Source organism: Tenrec ecaudatus, chromosome 10 (assembly GCF_050624435.1).
Source record: "Tenrec ecaudatus isolate mTenEca1 chromosome 10, mTenEca1.hap1, whole genome shotgun sequence".
In the NCBI taxonomy this organism is placed as follows: domain Eukaryota; kingdom Metazoa; phylum Chordata; class Mammalia; order Afrosoricida; family Tenrecidae; genus Tenrec; species Tenrec ecaudatus.
Window position 1 is genome coordinate 60382241 of NC_134539.1, and position 19900 is coordinate 60402140.

Here is a 19900-nt window from a genome sequence, read left to right on the forward strand (position 1 = left end):
CTGCTATGTATTCTTGTATCTTTTTGGTATATGAATCCCAGAACGGGTGAATCTATAGAGACAATAACTAGATTAAGGATGCCTGGAGGGTATGGCAGGGGAGGTTGGGGATAATGGGAGCTAATAACAAGGAACAAAATAGGAAGAAACTGTTATAAAATGATTGTGATAGTGATTGTACAACATTTCTTGATATGACTGAACTATTCAATTGTATGATATCTGGATTATGTTCTTAAATGCTTTTTAAAAGGCAGGAGGCTTTAAAATAATAATAATGATAATTTTGCTTATTATGCATGGTTACTATGTGTCAAGCATTGTATTAAAAGCCTTGCTTATGTCACTTTTAATCATAATTCTTGAGACATATACTGTGATTACCTATGTTATATAGTTGAGGAAAATGAAACTTAGAGACAATATCATAAGTACAATAATCAGTAGTTTCACAAGGTAGGCTACAATTAATACTGGCTGGGTATCAGCAAAAGCTTAACAGGCAAGGTCATTATTCAGTCAGGAGCTCTGTTGGCATGGTGGTTAAGCACCCAAATTCTAACAGAAAGGTCAGTGGTTCAAAGCCTCAAGTCACACCATGGAAGAAAGAGGCAGTAGTCTGCTTCTATAAAGATGTACAGCCTTGAAAATCCTCTAGGGCAGTTCATATAGTTTTGCTATCAACAGGCATTGACTCGATGACAGTGGGTAACTATTCAGTGGTTGTAGAAAACTGTTCAGAAGTATGAAACAGAACTGAAGAAACGATATTGTAAGCAGAGTAAACCAGAGAATTGAAACTGTATGGTGAATTCAGGAAGTGTAAAACTTTAGTATTGCTAAGTCACAGGTAGGGGAAGGACCAGGAGAGAACTCTGGACAAGCAGGGAGGAACCTTATTATGAAGGAACTAAGATGCCCTTCTAAGCAGATTAGAAGTTGCCTTACAAATTAGAGGGTACCATTGGTGGAGGTGGGGCGGGACAGGAATTAAGCCTGGGAGGGTTATTTTTGTATTTCATAATGATTGATCAAGTCACTAATGTGCTAGATGGGCCAGTAAAGGATTGTAGAGCCTGGAGACACAGAGCTCAAAGGTTATTGCAATTCCCTGGTGACAGATGATGTGTGCCTGAATGAAGATGAGGCAGTGGGGATGAAGATGAGAATCCTTTTGAAGGTATAGAACAGATTGATCTTGCTAATCGATGATGGTGGTAGAATAAAGGACTTGATTTCTGCCTTTATGAACTGATACTTTAGAACAGATTGGAAGGCTAGGCTCCTTGAAGAATATTAATTCACTTTAACAATCTTAAGAAATGGAACGAGATGGCGTGCTTTCTTAAGTGGGTTCCAAGAGGAAGATTAGATAAATACTCTGATTGCGGAGTGGAGACCCAAAACCCATTTGTAGGCCACTGGACATCCCCTTACAGAAAGGTCTCGGGGAGAAGAACCAGTCAGGGTGTGATGTAGCAACGATGAAACATACAACTTTCATCTAGTTCCTAAATGCCCCCCCACCACTATCATGATCTCAATTCTACCTTACAAGTATGGCTAGACCAGAGGATGTACACTGGTACAGACAGGAACTGGAAACACAAGGAACCCAGGGAAGATGATCCCTTCAGGACCAGTGGTGTGAGTGGCAATAGTGGGAGGGTGGAGGGAGGGTGGGTTTGAAAGGAGGAACCAACTGATTAGAGAGATCTACATATCACCTCCTCCCTGGGGGACAGACAACAGAAAAGTGGGTGAAGGGAGACATCAGACAGGGAAAAATATGACAAAATAATAATTTGTAAATTATCAAGGGTTCATGAGGGAGGGGGAACAGGGAGGGAGAGGAAAAATGAGGTGCTGATGCCAGGGGCTTAAGTGGAGAGCAAATGTTTTGAGAAGGATGAGGGCAATGAATGTACAAATGTGCTTTTACACAATTGATGTATGTATGGATTGTGATAAGAGTTATATGAGCCCCTAATAAAATGATTTTTTAAAAAGATAAATACTCTGAATAGGCAACGGGCACCAAGAAACTCTCCTATACTCCACCTCTAATGCTTCTCTGTGAATTATCTTTATGTCATCATCGCATTGACACTAACTGACCTTAGTAAAACAAAAGCTTGCACTTTGGGCTTGGGGTGGTCAGAATAAAATGTATAAGAGAGGGGTCAGTTTGCAATTATGAGTATGAGGGTAACTTTTGGCTGGGTGGGACCTTCAACAGTGTTAGAGAATTGAACAATTGTTAACAACACTGCCCCTCAATGGACCTTTGTATATTCTATAGTGATCTCACTCTGAATGGCCACAGAAGAATATGAGAGGGTTTCAGAAAGTGTGTAGAAACGTGAAATAGAAAGATAGTGGAAATTTCCAAGATTTTTTTTTGAAGCTTCCTCATATTAAGAGACCCAAACCTGACATCCAGCCATATCTCCTGATTTTCTTGTTGCCTGTGAAAAAGAACATCAGTCTGTCCCCAAAGACATCAGACATGTACTGAACTATTAACAGATTGAGATTTCCTACAGGTCCGAATAGAAAAAGAAACAAGAGGCCATCGTGAGAAAGCACCCAAAGTGAGGAAGGTGGTCCTGATTGGCCCAGGCTGAACTGCAAGTTTAGGACATCAGAGGGGACATGGTTTGTAGAAACAGTATGAGGCCACATCTGGTCACCTCACACCTCAGCTTCTTTCATGCCCATGAACTGTGTCCTTAGGGGCCTTATAACTCTGCCAGGTTCTCTCGCTAAAGACTTCATCTCAAGAAGTGGAGGAAATGTTCCTGCCAGTTCAGAAACGAAAGATAGAGGTTAGTGGCTCAGGGGAAACTGTCCATGGCTCAGAGCAAGTAGAACAAGACACATCAATAGACTAGAGGAAGAGTTAGAGGGAGGTGTCAAGAGCAGGGCTCCAGAGTTGCGAGCTGCTCTGGTTACCTGAGAATGACTTCTTCATCTCACTCAAGGACCGGCCACTTGAAAGAATATCTAGAAAGATTGGCTGGGGAAAGTAAAAAATGTCACACTTCAGGGCACCAAGCAAATGGAATAACCAGGTACTAAGATGTCACATTTTGCTCTAAGTAATTCCTATTTACGTTCATCAACTGCTACAGTTTGGGCAGCTTGATTCTGTGACAGATGTTCAATAATTAATGTGAAGATCCAGCCTTTTTATTGGAGACATTCAGGAATCGTGACACATTTTCAAATGGGCTGAGTCTTAGAAACAAAGTGTAATGGGGAGATATAGGGGTCCAGTGGGTACTCGGTCATATCCAAGACTAGTAAGGAATCAAAAGTTTATGGCCTGTATTTTTAAAACAGTATTTGAAGTTTCTCAGACAAACATCCATTTCCATAACCCTGGAGCCCGAAGGACTAGATGGTGCTTGCCTTCCACTACCAACTGTTCTGAAAAGGATCACATGCAAGATCTGAGATAGAATAGGCAAGAAATGTGGAAGAATACTTTAAGTTATAAAGAAAGCCAGGCTTGTTGGTTGGAAAAATTCTGGTGGAGACTATGGCCTGCAGACATCCTTTCGGTCTGGAACTGAACCCATCCCTGTGATAACTAAATAATAAACCATAGGAGATCAAAAGGGCATCATTAAATCAACATCCAAGTTGAGGAGGAAACAAGGAGGAACATAAACAGGAAACACAGAATGAAAGTGATGGTAGATTGAAGGGGTTTCAATAAGGGAGTTGAAGTTAAATGTGTATAAATTGTTGAATGTAAAAGTAAATCTTCAGCTAATTCACAACAAAAAGTTTTCAAAAATTTTTTGAAGTGTCTTAGTGTGGTAGTTACATAATCTGGTGTCAACTTGAGACTATTAAGAGTGAAGGGGTGGAGTTTAGCCTGTCTATCAGGTCGCAGCATGATGACCTCACTTGGAGGTGCTCTAGAGATAAATACCTCACTTCAGGCCAGACCCACACGCACTCCTGCTTGACTCTCCCTGTGAGATGTTCCTGTTGACAAGCTACATGGAGCTATGCTGATGGCAGTCAGAGCCTTGGAGCTGGAGGAGCCACGTGGAGACCCACGCCAGCGCTGAGATGCTTCCACCTGGTTCTGCACCATCCGCACAATCACTGCCATGTTTAAGGCCATTGTTGCAGCTACTGTGTTATTTCATTTCTTTGAGGGGCTTCTCTTTTTGCTGTTACTTGACTTTACCAACATGATGTTCTTCTTCATGGGACTGGTCCCTCCTGATAACATGGCCAATGTAGGTGAGACAAAGTTCACTATCCTTGTTTCTAAAGAACATTCTGGCTATACCTTTTCAATACGTATTTGTTTGTTCTTCTAGAAGTCCATGGTATATTCAAAATTCTTCACCATAATACAAACGCATCCGTTCTTTGGTCTTCTTGTTCACTGTAGTTTTTAAATGCATATGAGGGGAATGAAAATAATATAGTTTGGATGAGACATATCCTATTCCTCAAAGTGACGTCTTTGCCCTTTAACACTTCAAATAGGACTTTTACAACACATTTGCCTAATGTAACCCTCTTTAATATTTCTTGGCTGCCGTGTCCACGAGTATTGTGGATCCAAGTAAAATGAAATCTTTGACAACTTCAACATTGTCTCCATTTCATGGTGTTCTTTATTGGGTCAGTTTCAAAGTTTTTTGTTTCCTTTATGTTGAGGTATAACCTAGGTTGTAGTCTTTAATCTTCATCAGTAAGTTTGCTTACACCAAACAAGATTGTGTTACCTGCATATCACAAATTATTTATTATTGTTATTATTAATATTACAAAATATGTATTATTAATATTGCTATTGTATATTTTAGAGATGGTTTTGAGTACCTGAAAATATTTCTTTATATTTTTATGCAAAGAAAGGTACACTCTATGCTTTATAATAAGATATATCTTTGACTGTCATTAGAAATGAGCTATACCTAATCACTCTGACTTACCAACAATTTTGACAGGCCAAGAGACAACAGAGACAGACTGAGAAAAGGAATCATTCATAATCCAGTGGCTGCCTGTACAAATGCCTGTGGTATTTTCACAACATCCAGAGCACATAATGTCCTAGTTCACAGAACATATTGTAAATTTTAATCAAACATGACTGTAATTGCATTTTAAAACAAGAACATTTTCAGATATTTTGATGCTCCACCAGGATTGAGAAAATTTCATTTAATCTCAACTTGCTATTGATTCACAATAAATAACCTAAGATTTACAAGATGAAATGATTGAAAGAGTTTATAGTGCACCTTCCAGAAAGTTATTGTGTAAGAACCAGGGTCTCAGTATAGTACTCTTTAATTAAGCCAGCTATATTTCTATTGTTCATTTCTTTGTTATCACTATCTTAAAGAACTACACGTGTCCCTATTCTTACTACATTCAAAGCTTATACCCTAAGAAAAACTCACCATCAAAATTGATAGATTTGCTAAACATTGTTTTACGCTTAAAACTTACAAAGAGGAATATCTGAGAACTCTTACATAGATAAGGAGCCTTGGTGGCCCTGTGAGTAAGGTACTGGGCTGTTAATCACAAGATTAGTGGTTCAAACCCCCAGCCATTCAGCAGGAGAAAAATGAGACTGTCGCTCCCATGAAGATTTACAGTCTTGGAAATCCTTTACTGGGTCATTCTGAGTAAAAATTGATTTGATGTCAGTAGGCTGGGCTATTACATATTATTCTACCCCTTAAATCTAAGGAGCTCATCTCAGAGCTATATAAATTCTTCTGAAATATGAGAAGCGACAAGCTAAATTATTGTCTGTCTCTCAATGGGGAATGTTATCCTGCATAAATATTAGATTTCTTTTCTGGGCACATTCTAATAAGCATGTCCTAAAAGTTAAGAGAAGCTCTTACAGCCCTACTGATTAATCTTGGCCCAGATATAATCTGGAAGACAACTCTGCTTTTCTGACATCCAGACATTGCCTTCATCAAATATGTCAATTCAGATCCATTGATGAGCTAAATCACTTATTTTAGGGCAATGCTGCGTCATCTCACTGTCTCTAACAATATATATTACCTCAAGCAGGCTATTTCTGTAGAGATTAGATTTCATCAGAAAATTTCCCAAATCCTTAAAAGTTCTCCACTGCAAACCCATAGTTTCCACCTTGTGTGTGTTTTCCCCTGTGTTCATGAACTTTTCCCTAGTACCTCTTGCTCTATCTTTTGGTTCTCCCCCATCCGAATGAGTTTCTCATCCTTTACTCTAGCTACGAGAGGGCTCTGAATGTCATAAAGACACCAATGAAGTGCTTCTAGATAGTTGTAGCAACCTCTTCCTCTACCGTCCCTGGATGATGAGGTCCCTTTACTTACCTCACTGTTTCTTGATATATTTTGTCTGTGAACAGGTAAGAGGTGACTGGGACATAATGGAGAGAGAATTCAAAAGATAAGCCCTGCCAGTAATCAACTTTGTTTCCCCTCAAGATTCTGTGCTCAACACTATGCTGGTTATGAAAAAGCAGAGAAATAAGATGTCCTTACTTTTAGGTGAAAAAAGCTCAGATTCTTCCTGATAAGGTTAACTGAAACCAGGGTTCTTGATCAAGCACAATAAACACAGGCAGAAGCAAAGATGAGATTACTTAACTGAGGTTTAAAATACACAGAGAGAGAGATTAGGATTCCAGGTGAGGAATTCAAGGAAGCAGCAAAGTATGCAAAGCTAAGGCCAGGTCTGAAGGGGATCCTGGAGTAACCACAGTTATCACCAACAACTGTAAAAGAGAAGGGCAGAGAAACGATTCTGTACTAGATACAGCTAATGACCTGGGTGGGACATGTGGCATTATGACCCTCCCAACTGTGTTAGTCTGGGTAGCCTAGAGAAACAAATTCATAGACACACATGTGTATGAGAAAGAACTTTCTATACAGGAGCAATTGAATATTAAGAAAACATCCCATCCCAGTCCAGATCAAGTCCACATGTTCAATACCAATCTATAAATTCCTCTTCAGACTCAGAAAACACGTGCAATGATGCTGAATGCAGAAAGATCACAGGCCAGTGGGTGGATAGTCTTGTGGATCCAGTGATGGTGGAAGCATCTCAGCACTGGCGTGGATCTCCCCTTGTATCCTCCAGGTCGAGGACCCTCAATGCCATCAGCATAGCTCCATGTGTCTTGTCAGTAGAGTCTCTCACAGAGTGAGTGGAGAGAGAGAGAAGTGTCTTCTGCCTCCAAGGAGGAAATACAGGAGTTCCCAGAATCCTCAGGAGAAGGCCATGCCTACGCCGGGCCTCATTGGCTATGACTCAATTGACAGATTAGAATCCACCTTTTCACTCTTAATTCTCGCAAGTCCCAAATTGACAACAGATTATGTAACTACCACAAGAACCCAGATCGTGAGGTGAATAGTTGTATTCCAAAACCTACACTGATACACTCAGGGACAGGTTGCCCCTCTCTTCTCGGACTAATATCAGAAGTGGGCTGAGCAGGGATCCACTTTTTACATTTAAAAGACACAATGACCCATGGGATAGAGTGCCCTCGAGCCTTGTTAGACTCAACAGTGTTGATTGCCCAGTGTGACCCTCTTTACTGCTTCATACCCCCCAAATTTGTATTAACTCTGGCTTCATTAAAAGGTTGGGAAGCTTTACTTCTTCATTTATGTTAAGTGTTAGCACCTAGAGGTGGCATGAATATTCCCCATACTCTCTATTAATTCCTTGCCTCAGTCATAGAACATAAAAATAGTAATATTCTTCCATATAAACTATCGATGTTATTCAATGTTCTGCAATGTGTAAATAAAATATCTCTAGAAAATTATGATATTTATATATAGCTACAGTCTGTGGTAAAAATACATTGTCTATGTAAATAATTCTCCTTGCTGAAACTTGAAATAAGGCTGCCTTAACTTACCTCCTACAAAGAAATTCTGAAACTGATAATATCCACTTTCTGAAATAGTCTAAACCGCAAAGGATATATTTATTTTTCCTCTTTTTTCATTAAATACTTTTATTGGGACTCTTACATCTCTTATCACAATCCATACGTTCATCCACTGTGTCAAGCACATTTGCACATATGCTGCCATCATCAATTTCAAAGGGTTTTCTTTCTACTTGAGCCGTTGGTATCAGCTCCTCATCTCCCCCCTCCCTCCACCATGAACTCCTCTCCCTCTCCCTCCCTCCCACATGAACTATGGATAAGTTATAGATTATTCTTTTCATGTCTCACATCATCCTCTGCCACCCTCACCCACTTTTCTGTTAATTGTCCCCCTGGAAGGAGGTTCTAGTTAATCCTTGTGATCCATTCCCTGTTTCTTCCCCCACCTTCCACTTATCCTCCGGGTATCTCTATTCTCATTGTTGACCCCGAGGGGCTTATCTATCTTGAATTCCCTGCGTTGCTGGCTCTTCTCTGTAGCAGTGTATATGTTATAGTCTAATCTGATTTGTAAGGGAGAATTGACATTGGTACTCGACTCAATTATTCCCTCAACATAAGAACACTTTGCTCGAATAATTGAGCATTCTGTGTTGCTCACCTCCCCGACATGATCACTGATGACAAAGTGGGTGCATAAGCAAATGTGGTGAAGAAAGCTGATGGTGACCAGCTATCAAAAGATATAGCATCTGGGGTCTTAAAGGCTTGAAGATAAGCAAGGGGCCATCTATCTCAGAAGCAACAAAGCCCACATGGAAGAAGCACACCAGCTCTGAAAGGCTTGAAGGTAAATAAGCGGGCATCTAGCTCAGAAGCAACAAATCGCACAGGGAAGAAGGACACCAGCATGTGTGATCACGAAGGGTTGAAGGGACCAGGTATCAAGCACCAAAGGAGGGAAAAATCATATCATCGTGAATGAGGGGGAGTGTGTGATGGGGACCCAATGCCTATCTGTAGATAACGGGACATCCCTTGAGAGGGGTAATTGGGAGGAGATGAGTCACTCAGGGTGCAGTGTAGCATTGATGAAACACACAACTTTCCTCTAGTTCTTACCCACTCCCCCTTACCCACTCCCCATTATCATGATCCTGATTCTACCTTGGAAACCTAGTTAAATCAGAGGATGCACAGTGGTGCAGATTGGAACTGGAAACATAAGGAATCCAGTAAAGATGACACCCTCAGGACCAGTGGTGAGAGTGGCGATACCGGGAAGGAGAAGGTAAGCGGGGGTAGAAAGGGGGAACCGATCACAAGGATCTTCACATAACCACCTCCCTGGGGGATGGACAACAGAAAAGTGGGTCAAAGGAGACGTCAAGCAGTGTAAGATATGATAAAATAATCATTTATAAATTATCAGGGGTTCATGAGGGAGGGGGCAAAAAAATAAAATTGAGCTTATTCTAGGAGCCCAAGCGGAAAGCAAGTGTTTTTAGAATGATGAGGGCAACAAATGTGTAAGTGTGCATTATATAATTGATATGTGTGGATTGTGATAAGAGTTGTATGAGGCCCAATAAAATGATTAAAAAATAAAGAAACAATTTTAAAATATATTTTTAATGTACAACTTTGTATGTATGCTATTTAAGTGTTGCATAATAAACTTGGAAATGTAAAAAATATCAGAAGCAAATAAATTAAAAGTTTTAAAATGTATTTAAACTTACTGTCTGGCCTATACTATATTGAGTGTTAAAATATACTTTATTCAATCCTCATTAATGAGGTTCAGAAGAAGGAATATAATTTTATAAAACTAAGCTTCAGGATTTTTTTATTTGTTTTATTCTTTAGTGGAATTTTTTAAATTGTGAATTAGCTATTGTAGGGATTCATTCCAGGCATGAATTCTGCCTTTAATATTTGAAACCTCCTATGAACCCCTGCAACCCACATTCTCCATCCCACCGACCCACTGTACCTCCATCCTCCTTTCCCTGCAATATCTTCTAGCCCTTGCTTCATCTTCCCACCCTAGCTCTCCCTCCTTTGGGAACCTCCAAAGTCTAGTCCCTTTGGCAGCACGTGGTGTCTTGTTTTTATCCTATAATCGTGGTCTCAGAACCATCTTTGTCATTTAGTGTTTCACTGACTTCAATCAGCATAATGTTCTGCAGGTCCATTCGTGTCACGAGGTGTCTTGTGGTCCACTTGTCTTTTAGCAAAGCATAGCATATTGTTGTATGTATGTACCAAACTCCGTTATCCGTTCTTCTGCTGATGGGCATTTGAACTCTTCTCAACTTCTTGCTATTGTGGACAGTGCTGTGATGAAAACAGGCATGCATCTGTTGGTTCGTGTTGTGGCTCTTACTTCTTTAGGGGATATATGTCCAGCGAGGTATTTTGGATGATAAGGAATTTCTATTTTCAGTTGTTTGAGGCAGTACAGGATCGCTTTCCACAATGGTTGTACATATTTATAGACCCACCAGCAGTGTGTGAGGTGAGGGTTCCAATCTCTCTGTACCTTCCACAATATTTGTTGTTTTCTGGTTTCGTTATTTATTTATTTATAATTTAGCTGTCATTGTTGGTGGAAGATCATGCCTTTGTTTTGACTTGCATCTCCCAGATGGCTTATGATTATGAACACCTTTCATATGTTTATTAGCCATTTGTATGTCTTTTTTAGTGACCTGTGTGTTCATGTCCTTTACCCACTTTTTAATTGGATTTTTCATTTTTTTAATTATTGAAGTACTGCAGTAGTCTATAGATTTTAGAGACTAGTCCCTTGTGTGTTGTATTGTAGTAAAGTTTTTTGGTTTTCCCCCCAGTCCATGGATTCTCTTTTTACCCTTTTGGCGAAGTCTTTGGATACACATTAGTGCTTTATTTTTAGTAGTTTCAAGTAATCTATTTTGTCTTCTGTGTGCGCCTCCTTTGTTATGTTTGATGGTGTCCATGTCCTGCAATAGGACCCTTAAGTTTGTCCGTATTTTATCATTGATGATCTCTATGCGATTTACATTTATCTTGAGGTCTTTGATCACTCTAGAATTTGGTTTTGTACATGGGGTGATATATGGGTCCTATTTCATTCTTCTGCAGATGAAGACCCAATTTTGCCAGCATCATTTGCTGAAGACACTATCTCTTTCCTATTTAAAGTTTTTAGTCTGTTCTCTGGAGTTTAAATCAGTTGCTCATAGGTAGATGAATTCATTTCTGGTTTTCTATTCTGCTCCATTGGTCTATGTACCTATCATTTTACTGGTACAAGGATGTTTTCACTGCTGTAGCTATGTAATACATTTTGAGGTCACCTACCGAGAGGCCTCCTATTTTGGTGTCCTTCTTAAGAAGTTCTTTGCTTATTCTGGGTCGCTTCCCTCCCCATATAAATTTAGTAATTATTCGTTCATTTCTCTAAAATATATATATATATGACATCATGGCTTTTGGTGTCCAATGGTTCTGGCTTAGACTTGCAGCTCTATTTTGAATCAGAGTCATAATAAGAGGCAACCTTACCTGGTTCCTATTAACAGGAAGAACATACTTCCTGGGTTTTCCCATTGAGGAAGACATTGGCTGTTGGTTTTTCATATAATGCCTTTATTGTGTTGAGAAGGTCAATATCATATGCATTAGTGAGCTGAAATAGACTGGTTGGTATTGGCAATTGAGAATCAGACAGGCACATTGTTTCCTCTGCTGGAAATGGCACAATCTAGAATGGCATCACATTCCTCATCAAAAAGACATTTCAAGATTTATCTTGAAATACAACACTGTCTGTAAATGGATAATATCTATGCACATACAAGGAAATCAAATCAATACCACTATTACTTAATTTAAAAAATCATTTTATTAGGGTCTTATACAACTCTTATCATAATCCATATATTTATTATTCAAATTTATGCACAACCACCAAATCAGTGATAAATAAATGGAAGAATTCCCCCTACAATCCGCAATCAAACTGCACAATTATTGTTAATTGGAACGCCAAAGTGGGGGGGGGGAACAGATGAGGTATTGTGGCTGGAAATTATAGCCTTCATCTAGCAGAGAAGCAACAAAGCCCACATGGAAGAAGCACACTAGCCTGTGTGATCATGAGGCATCAACGGGAGTAGGTATCAGAAATTCAAACAGAAGCAATCAAATTGACGTGATGGAGAATAGGCAAAGTGGAGAATGCAAAACTCACCTGTAAGACATTTGGACAGTCCTAAGGGATGATATATCCAGGGTGCAGTATAGCACTGATGAAATAGATAACTGTCCTCTAGTTCTTTAATACGTCTCCCCCTTACAATAATGGTCTTAGTTTTACTTCATTAATCTTGTGAGACCTGTGTATGTTCATTTGTATAATTAAGATCATTTGATGCATGAAATCCAAGATAAACCCTTCAGAAATAGTAATGGGAGTAATGATTCCCAGAGGATACGGGAAGAGAGGGGGTGTGGGGCAGTGGAAAGAGGAACTGATAGTAATGCTGACTGTATAACCCCACTCAAGGAGAATGAATAACAGAATTGTAGGTGAACAGATACGTTGGATGGTGTCAGATATGCAAAATAATAGGAATAATAATATATAATCTAATAATAATGGTTCCTGAGGGGGGGAGGGAGAGGACAAAGGGGAGCTGATATCAAAGAGTTCAAGAAGAAAGAAAATATTTTTTAAATGATGGTGGCAGGAATTGTACAATTATACTCGATCTAATTGAATGATGTGTTGTTATAATATCTGTAAGAGCTCCCAATAAAAATATATTTTAAAGAAAGAAACTATGGTCTTGGTGATAGAAACAAAAATGGACATCACATGACAGAATGTTGCAAAGTCAACGACTTCCTAAATGTAAATACCTTTTTTCCAACAACATAAATGCTGACGATACAGATGAACTTCTCTAGATAGAATACATAGAGAGAATAGAGACTATCTCTGTGGAAAGACATGATGGAGAAGCCCAATGGCAGCAGCTAAAATGAGGTCAGGGGCCAACTACAGAACAGACCATCAATTTCTAATATGTAATTTCAGGTTGAAGCTGAAGAAAATGAAAACAAGTGCATGAGGACCAAGATGTGACCTTGAGTCTATTCCCCTGAATTTTGAGAACAATTCAAGAACTCTGAACACGAATGAATTGAACATTAATGAAAGAAGACCTGATGGGCTGGGGATCACATCAAGAACAATAGACATGAAGAAAGCAACAGGTCATTAAAAAGACAGGAAAGAAAGAAAAGATCATACTTGATGTCAAAAGAGTCTCTGAAACTTGCTTTTATACATAGATTAGCTAAGGAAAATGGACAAAATGATGACAATAAAGAGCTGGACAGAAAATTTTAAAGAGCAATTCCAAAAGATAAAGTAAAGTCTTATAGTGAAATATGTAATGAACCAGAGTTAGAACATCAAAAGAGAAGAACACAGTGTATCTGAAGCTGAAAGAACTGAAGAAAAAATGCAAGCCTCAAGTTGCAATATTGATTGGGCAAAATACTGAACAAAGCAGGATGCATCAAAAGATGATGGAAAGATGACATGGAAAGATGACATGACTAACTAGTTGGCATGCAGCCATTTCAAGAGTAGCACATGAGCAAGAACCAATGGTACTGAAGGAAGATGTTAGAGTTGCACTGAAGTCATTAGCCAAAAATATGGCTCAGGATTCTGGAACACCAATTGAAATATTTCAACAAGCTGACGAAGCACTGGAAGCACTCACTCGCCTATGCCAAGAAACTTGGAAGACTGCTACCTATGCACCCATTCCAAAGAAAACTGACCCAACAGAGCGCACAAATTATGGAACAATATCATTCATTTCACATGCAAGTAAAATTATGCTAAATATCATACAATTGCTTCAGCAGTACTTTGACAGGGAGCTGTCATAAATTCAGACAGGATTCAGAAGAGGACATGGAACAAGGGATTTCATTGTTGACATTAGATGGATTTTGGCTAAAAGCAGAGAATACCAGAAAGATATTTAATTGTGCTTTATTGACTATGCCAAGGCATTAGACTATGTGTATTATAACAAATTATTGATAACCTTGAGAAGAATTGGAATTCCAGAACATTTCATTGTGAACACTTTGGAATTCCAGAACACTTCATGCATAACCTGTAAATAGATCAAGAGGTAGTTGTGCAAACAGAGCAGGAGAATAATGCATAATTTAAAATCAGGAAAGTGTGCATCAGGGTATTATCCTTCCACCATTTTTGTTCAAACTGTATTCTTAGCAAATAATCAGATAAATGACTTTATGAAGAATGTGGCACCAGGATTGAAGGAAGGCTTATTAATCCCAATTCTACCTTACAAATACGGCTATACCAGAGCATGTACATGGGTATAGTTAAGAGCTGGAAACATGGAGAATACAGGACAGATAAACCCCTCAGGACCAATATTGAGAACAGCAATACTAGGAGGGGAAGGGGAAAATGGGGGAGAAAGGAGGAACGGATCACAATGATCTACATATAAGTCCCTCCCAGGGAGACAGACAACAGAAGAGTGGGTGAAGGAAGACATTGGTCAGTGTAAGACATGAAAAAATAACAATAATTTATAAAATATCAAGGGTTCATGAGGAAGGGCAGGTGGGGTAGGGAGGGGGAAAATGAGGTGCTGAAACCAAGGGCTCAAGTAGAAAGGAAATGTTTAGAAAATGATGATATCAACAAATGTACAAATGTACTTGACACAATGGATATATGTATGGATTGTGATGAGAGTTGTACGAGACCCCAATAAAATGATTTTAAAAATTAAAAAAAAAACTCTGATATGTAGATGACACAACCCTGCTTGCTGAAAGTAAAAAGAATCGAAGCACTTGCTGATAGAGATCAAGGATTACAGTCTTCAATATAAGTTACAACTTAAAATAAGGAAAATCCAAATCCTCACAACTGGACCAATAAGTAACATCATGATAAATGGAGAAAACATTGAAATTGTCCAGAGTTTCTTCTTGATTTGATCTACAATCAATGCTCATGGTAACAGCAATCAAGAGATCAAATGATGCATTGCATGGGGGAAATCTGCTACACAAGACCTCTTTAAAATGTTGAAAAGTAACACTGTTACTGAAGTGTGCTTGACCCAAGCCATAGTATTTTCAGTAGCCTAATATGCAGGTGAAATTTTAATATTCAATAAGGAAGACCAAAGAAGGATACACCAATATTTGTCTCTCTTTGTGGTGTCTTTGTCTGGTTTTGGTACCATGGTTATGCTTGCTTCTTCCAATAAGTTCAGGAGTTTGCCATCATTTGCTATATTCTGGAATAGTCTATGTAGAATTGATTCAGCATCTCTCCAAATACTTGGTAGATTCCCTGGTGAAGCCATCTGGCCCTCGACTTCTTTTGATTGGAAGTATTTGATGATCTGATCTATAATTATTTTGTCATGTGTCGCTTGAAGTATTTTTTACATCAATGAGCATTAATTTGGGTAGATGGTGTGTTTCTAGAAATGTGTCCATCTCATCTAGGTTTTAAAATATATTGTCTTTTGTAGCAATGTGTTATTATTCTTTTTATTTCATTTGCTTCTGTTTTAATGTCACCCTTGTATCTCTAATTCTAGATATTTGCATCTTCTTTATTTTCCTTTTGTGTTAGTCTGGGCTAACTAGAGAAACAAATTCATAGACACTCATATATGTACAGGAGATAACTTTATATCAAAGAGCAATTGTACATTAAGAAAACATCCTAGCCCAGTTCAGATCAAGTACATAAGTCCGATATTACACCATATGTCGATACTAGACTCATGCAGCCATGCAATGATGCTGAATGCAGGAGGATTACAGGTTAGTGGGTAGAAGGTCTTGGTGGAAGCATCTCAGCACTGGTGTGGTTTCCACATGGTTCCTCTAGTTCTAGGGCTCTGGCTGCATCCCTGTAGCTCCATGTGGCTTGTCAGCAGGAAGATAAAGCAGAGAGTCTGTGTGTATCTGGCCTCCAGCGAGCTATTTATCTCTGTGGCACCTCCAAATGAGGTCATCAAGCTGTGACCTGATTGACAGGCAGACCTTTGCAAGTTGTTGATCCCAGATTATGTAACTACCACACCTTTGTTAAGTTTACCATGGTTTAACAATCCTTTCAAAGAACCATCCTCTAGTCATATTGATTTTTTTCTATTGTTTTTCTGTTCTCTTCTAGTTTTTGAAGATACTAAAGTGTTGATTTTTTTTGTTTTCTTCTTTTTTCCCCATGTGCAAATTTATTCCTATTAATTTCCCTCTAATACCTGCTTTTGATATGACAAAGGTTTTGGTATGTTGTATATTCATTTCATTTTTTCAAGGAATTTAAATTTTTCATCTATTTCATCTATTACCTAGTCTTTTTAAGTAATATGTTGTTCAGTCTCCATGTGCTTGACTTTTTGCCTTCTTTCTATTGCTGTTTTCTAGTTTGATAGCATTGTGGTCTGAGAAAATGGAATGTAGAATCTCAATATTTTTCAGTTTATAAAGGCTTGCTTTGTGACCTATGAGCACATGGCATATTTTATAGAATGTTCCATGTGCACTGGAAAAAATGCATGCTGTGCTGCTGCTGGGTGGAGTGCTTTGAATGTGTCTATGAGGTAGAGTTGTTTAATTATGTTGTTTAGTTCTTCTGTGTCTTTGAGTTTCTTTCCTGGTGATCTGTATTTCTTTGGGAGTAGGGGAATTGGCTTCCTACTATTATTGTTGTTTTATTTATTTTTCTCTACAACTCTGTAAGGGTATTATTAACATACTACAAGGGTCTTTTTTATTTTTTAAATCATTTTATTGGGGGCTCGTACAATTCTTATCACAATCCATACATACATCCATTTTGTCAAGAACATATGTACATTTGTTGCCATCATCATTCTCAAAACATTTGCCTTCTACTTGAGCCCTTAATATCTGCTTCTCATTTTCCCCCTCCCTCCTCACTCCCCCCGCCCTGTGAACCCTTCATCATTCATATATTATTATTATTATTTTGTCATATATTACAGTTTGGACGTCTCCCCCTGCCCTCTTCTCTGCTGTCCCTCCCCCAGGGAAGAGGCTATATGTAGATTCCTGTAATCAGTTCCCCCTTTCTACCACACATTCTCTCCACCCTCCAGGCATCACCACTCTCATCACTGGTACTGGAAGATTCATCTGTCCTGTGTTTCTGGTTGCTATCTGTACCAATATACATCCTCTGGTCTAGCCAGATTTACAAGGTAGTATTGGGATCATGATAGTGGGTGGGGAGGAAGTATTTAAGAACTAGAGGAAAGTTATATGTTTCATTGTTGCTACCCTGCACCCTGCCTGGTTCATCTCCTCCTCACAGTCCCACAGTCAGGGGTGTTCAGTTGGCTACCCTGGGGCTTTGAGTCTCCACTCTGCACTCACCCACATTTTCAATGATATGATTTTATGTTTTTTGATGCTTGATACTTGATCCCTTCGACAGCTCGTGGTCACACAGGCTGGGGTTTTTCTTCCATGTAGGCTTTGTTGCTTCTGAGCTATATGGCCATTTGTTTATCTTTGAGCCTTTAAGACATCAGACTATATCTTTTGATAGCTGGGCACCATCTGCTTTCTTCACCATATTGCTTATGCACACGTTTGGCTTCATTGAGCATATCAGGGAGGTGGGCACCCACCGATATGGTTTTTAACTCTTTGATGTCTGATAACTGGTCTCTTCTGCACCTTGTGGTTAGACAGGCTCATTTGCATCTTCCTTGTGGACTTTGACGCTTCTCAGCTAGATTGCCACTTGTTTATCTTCAAGTTTTTAAGACCTAGACACTATATCTTTTGATAGCCAGGCACCATTAGCTTTCTATACCACATTTGCTTATACACACATTTTTCTTCAGTGGTTGTGTCAGGAAGGTGAGCACCCACTGATATGGTTTTTAGCTCTTTGATGTCTGACAACTGGTCTCTTCTACACGTCATTCAGCCAAGCTGGTGTGCTTCCTCCATGTGGCCTTTGATGCTTCTCAGCTAGAAGACCACTTGTTTATCCTCAAGCCTTTAAGACCCCCAGATCCTATATCTTTTGATAGCCGGGCACTGTCAGCTTTCTTCACCACATTTGCTTATGCACACATTTTTCTTCAGCAATCGTGTCAGGAAGGTGTGCATCATGGAATGCCAATTTATTAGAACAAAGTGTTCTTGCATTGAGTAAGTGCTCAAGTGGAGGCCCAATGTCCATCTGCTGCCTTAATACTAAACCTCTGAATATATGCACATAGGTCTGTTTCCCCACACTCATATAAGTATTCTTACATATGTACAGTCCAGTTTTCGACCTCTATAGATACCATTTGTCACCTAGTACTTTCCTCTATTTCATTTTGCTTTCCTCTTGTCCCACTATCATGCTCACCCTTCATTTGGGTTTCCGTAATTTCTCTAGGTTACCTTGCCCTTGCTGACTTCCTACCAGGCCACTCACACCCTCCTCACTACTGATTTTGGATCACTTATTGATCCCCTATCCCTTGGTTTGTCAGCACCACCTCCCTGCCCCCTCATCCCTCTCCCATGTTCCCCCAGAACCATTAGTCCTGTTGTTTTCTCCTCCAGATTGTTCATCCCGTCCATCTTATCTAGATAGATTTGTAGAGATAATAATATGCACCAAAAATCAAGTCATTGCAAGATAGGCAATGAGTGAGAACACAGCTATGACAATAGAAATGGAAACCAATTACCCATAGAAGAATAAATTAATTAAAAGAAAAGAATTTTTAAAAGAGAGAAAAAACCTATAAGTAGATCAAGGTCTGATTTTTGATCTCTAGGCGTGTCCTTCAGTCAGGTCCAATGGGGTACGATGCTCTGGCCCCAGAGTCTGTCCTTTGTGCTCCCTCGGGGGCTCCCTGCTCTGCTCCCACGGTTGCTGTGTCACATGCTGTGAGGTGTGTTGCCTCAGTGTCACAGGGTCAGTCTGGGTCAGTCCCGGCCCTGAGTCTCCAGTGTTGTCCCCCTTAGGGCCCTGGGTCACCGAGGGATGATGTGTCTCCTATTGGGATCAGCCATATTGTCCACTCTGTTCATTGGCTGTTCAGATCGGGAATATCGTCCTCCAGGCTTGCTGGGCCAGGATGTGCTCCACGCTCTCTTCCTCTCCCTTCTTTTGCTCCCATTTGTGCTAATCTGACATGCCCCTTTCCCCTAGCTGGAGCTTCAGTGCCGTCCTCTCAAGTAAATTCTTCTGGGGGAAGGGGCAGTTGTCCATGTAGCTAGTTTGGGGGCCAAGCCCTCAGGCCCCTCCACTGGCTCCCCCCTCCTTGTTGGCACACTGCAGACATCTGGCACTGGCTTTATATCTGGTTCCTCTTTCCCTGTGGAGATACAAACAATACCCTCCCCTTGGGTGGGTCAGTGCCCTATTCCCCCATCACACATCTTCTCTTCCCCCCCCTTCCCCTTTCCTCCCTCCACCCCCCATTTTAGTTGGCTACTGTATGCACCCCTGGGTTTGGTCTGGCCCCTGCCATACTATCTGGACCTCACCCCTGGAGCGTTTGTATACAGTAGCTTTTCCCCTGTGCCCCTTTTGCACTTACCTTTTGGTTCTCTCTTTGTATATATATAAAGCTGTCTGAGGGGTCAGGCTATCAGTATATCTTCCTGTGCTTTCACCCTTATGCTAGCCGTCCAGAATTCTGCTACTTGAAATGTGTCTTGGATGTTCCTCTCATGTGACACTGGTTGGATCGTTGTGGGCCCACGATGACGTTGGTTCCCTGGACTATCTCTAAGTAGGCTTCACAGTTCTTGGAGCACCTCAGCTGTCCTGTGGTGTTTTTCTCTGTATCTGTGCTGCTGCGGAGGGCATGCGAGTTTACCCTCCTTGGTGTAGAGCTCTGTAGCTGGCAGGGGAATTACCGTATG